The sequence below is a fragment of the Engraulis encrasicolus genome, chromosome 17 (genome assembly GCF_034702125.1).
Source record: "Engraulis encrasicolus isolate BLACKSEA-1 chromosome 17, IST_EnEncr_1.0, whole genome shotgun sequence".
NCBI lineage: Eukaryota > Metazoa > Chordata > Actinopteri > Clupeiformes > Engraulidae > Engraulis > Engraulis encrasicolus.
In genome coordinates this window covers 114,595-118,330 of record NC_085873.1, presented here as the reverse complement: position 1 = coordinate 118,330, position 3,736 = coordinate 114,595, and the positions used below count along the sequence as shown (strand labels likewise).

Here is a 3,736-nt window from a genome sequence, read left to right as displayed (position 1 = left end):
AGCACCATAACTGAAAGTCCAGCCCGTGTTTTTTGAAAACTAGACATCTCAACCATCATTTTGATACCTCATATGTGTGGGTATGTGCTGTAAAACTAACAGTGACATTGTTTTAAAAAACGTTTTTGATCTTTTTTTTTTTACCTTGACCAGAATGCTGTTGAAATGACGCGACGGCGAAATCGCGGCAAAACACTGCTCGGTTTTGATCATAATTCTCCGTTAAAACAACAGAAAACGCCCAGAAGGAGATACAATACATTTAGTAACTATGTTTTTCACTAGTTTTAGAAATCTCTGATCTCTAAAATACAGGGATAATACATTCACATAGTCCAGGAAGTGGACAGCCGACCGGATGTTGTTTTGTGATCAGTGATGCGTTTCCAGGGACACAGTAAACTTTGAGGAAGAAGTAGTGACATGTTTAGTGTTCACGGTTTACATTGCTGAAGGAAAATTACAAGCCTAAACGGACAAGAGTCGTCATTTCAATGTGTTTCACGGACGTATTGGCATGTGGATGTGGACAATGTCGGACGACATCAAAGTTGACATGAGAAGTTGGACTGAATACGAGAAGAGCATGCGAGCTGCCTGCTGCCTACTGCCTACTCCTGCTGCTGCCGCTGCTGTTGTTGCATTCAAGTAAGTTTGGCTGCTAAAATGTTTTGATATTTGCTGAACAGACATGCAATTGCCTGCATAGTCCCCTCTTATTTGAAAAATGAATCCCTGTCGCTTGCAAGATGTACAATCTCGTGCACGTCGTGCATAGCTAATTGGGAGAGGTGGACGCCAGATGTAAACAAACAGAGAGGGGTGTGTGTCAGTGACACAGTCACGTTGAGTAAGTTTTGCAGATGTAGGCAAATAGATGTGAGATTGGCATATTACTAACAGTGTTGGACTAAATGTAAATTAGTTTTTTTCTTGAGGTCTTTGTGGTGGGTCATGTTTGTTATGTTTGGATGAGGTTAGCCTAAGTTACTGACTTCTGAAATGACTGCATGTTGGAATGACTTGTCCTAGGCTTTCTTACAGTAGGCTACTGACCTCATCAATAAATCATGGCGTTGTGAATCTGTTGATGTATTTATTTGCACTCATGTAGTAATGCACTGTCATGAAAACTAAATTGTGACAACTTTTTTCCTCTGTCAGTTGGCTATGACATATTTATTGACCAGATAAGTGGAAGTGCCTGCTTATGCAGACCCAGTGTATACATGCTGGCATTGTTTCATGTGTTTATGCTATGGCAAGTTTGACACAGTATTTGCTATAGTGATATTTATTTTTTTGTGACATTTAATCTCATCTAAATCTCATTATGTTTTTGAACAGTGTTGGGTAGCCAGCCACCCATGCACGATGACAATGCCAGCTGCGGGCACCCATGGGGATGGACCCAGGAGTGGAGGATGACCCAGTATGGTGAGTTGTGTAGCTAATGTCACACACACATATAGATATTTTTTTTAGGTGTATGGGAAATAACTAAATGTTTGTTTACATTGTACAGATGAAAGTTCAGCCCACTCACTGACACCAGTGACACAGTATTGACCAGATCTCCTGGAAGTGCCTCCTGACGCAGACCCAGTGTAAGTATGCATGCTGACACTGTTTCGTTTATTTAGGCTATGCAGGGTTTGACACAGTATTTGCTTTTAGTGATATATAATAAATATTTAGTCTGATATTTAATCTCATCTAAATCTCATTATGTTTTTGAACAGTGTTGGGTAGCCAGCCACCCATGCACGTTGACACAGCCAGCACGGAGCACCCAGGGGGATGGACCCAGGAGTGGAGGACGACCCAATAGGGTGAGTTGCTGAGCTTATGTCACACACATATAGATAATTGTTTTAGGTGTATGGGAAATAACTAAATGTTTGTTTAAATTGTACAGATGAAAATTCATCCCACTCACTGTTGACACCAATGAGGGAACAAGAGAGGCTAGGCAACCCCATCTTTTGACAACGGTCACCACCAGTCTATTTCTAAAAATGTTATTATTATATATCTGTTATATAACAATGTATTTTTGTATGGATTATATGGGACATTTAAATGTTTTTTAAACAAATGCTTATTTATCCTTTCTATCTGTAAATAAACTTGAACATATAAGTTTACTGAGTGAATGACAACCAAACTGCATGAATTACATAATCACAAAATTCCATTATTCCAAAAGCGCCTATGAGTGTATGGCTACTTTATGACAGCATTTAGATATTTGTGAAGATTATATTGTACATTTTAATGGGATTATGTCCAAAGAAGTGCTTATTAATCTTTTAGTTTCTAAATAACCCCAAACATTTGTATTAGAATGTGTAACAACCCCTTCTACCACATGAATGGCCTGTCTCAAATTCAAAAACGCCTATAATATATAACTGCTACATGATAATATATGTTTTTTTTATAAGATTATATTGGTCATTTCAATTGAATGTGATAAAATATATGGTTTTTGATCATTTTAATGTGAAAGTTGGCCTGAATTTGTGTGTTAGGGTGTATCATAGCCCACTATTCTCATGAGTTACCCATCAAACACAATAAAATCGCCTATATTGTAATGCACTATAATGGCAATATTTTTTTGGTGCCTTGGTGTAGATAATGAAATTTGATTTCATTTGTTACAGAACATATGTGTTTACAATCTTAGCCAACAAAAAGGCTTTAATCTGTATGTTTGGTATTGTACATACTCATCTATCATTAAAAAAACAAATCGGATTTTTGTATTTTTTCATTATTTTTACTATGTCATGTTTATATAGTAGGTTTAAATAAGATGAGATGTATTCCATCATATTGCCTAGATTCTGCTGAGTAAAATGATATAAAACACTTGATAGTACACATAGGCGGCGCTACAGCAAGACTCTTGGGGAAGCTTAAAAAAAAAAAAAAAAAGGGGGGGGGGGGGGAGTTACAAACGTCATCGGAGAGACTGTGGTAGGAGGGTCTGGGGGCACTTTATCAGTCGCCACGCGAGGTCCTAATCGCGACTTTTGATATATTATCTGCATGACATTATATGCTGTTGAAACAAAATGATGAGCAAATAAAACGGAACATTTCCATGCGCAACTATGGGTCTTGCTCGTGCGCCAATGGAACTCTCAAACGCGACAGGCACACACACGCGCACACACACACTGGAGGCAGGAGAGGAAGACTGCTATTTGCCAGACCATGGACTATTATCTCCCAAAAATGTATCGAGCAATCAAATCATACACCCGACTGTCCACACCTTTGTTTCTATTGACATTTTCATGCGCTAGGTCACTCTACCTCAGACCGGTATAACTCCCAATCAAACTCGTAAAACTAATGACGAGGCAAAATGCGCACACACGGGGAAAGACAGGAGAGCAAATAAGCCAGCTGATTGACCATATCATGCACAAAAATATCATATGGGGCTCTCATATCCTACAGGCTGTCTTCAGATGTCAGTTTTGCAGCCCAAATAATACAAATATGCTGTTATTTTGAATTTCTAGTTGAAGTAGCTTGTAATGTAGTTCGCTACATTTTACAGATGGTTGTAACTAGCTTAATATTTCGATTGGATGTAGCTTGTCTAGTGGAGCTAAATGTTAGCTTACTAGGTTCTACAAATAAGTAGCTTGCGCAGCCAGACAATGTTCTCGCTGCCTCGCACGGTAGGCCTACTGTCCACTCCAGTCACACGCAGATG

General features: G+C 38.8%; 1 long non-coding RNA gene across 1 annotated transcript; it reads left to right on the top strand.

Annotated features, from left to right (window-relative positions):
• The first annotated feature begins 1,389 nt into the window (after window positions 1-1,389).
• Window positions 1,390-2,333, top strand: LOC134467121 (uncharacterized). The gene is made up of 4 exons (XR_010038451.1): window positions 1,390-1,437; window positions 1,526-1,607; window positions 1,743-1,832; window positions 1,919-2,333. It is a non-coding gene; the product is annotated as an uncharacterized LOC134467121 (long non-coding RNA).
• The last annotated feature ends 1,403 nt before the right edge of the window (window positions 2,334-3,736 follow it).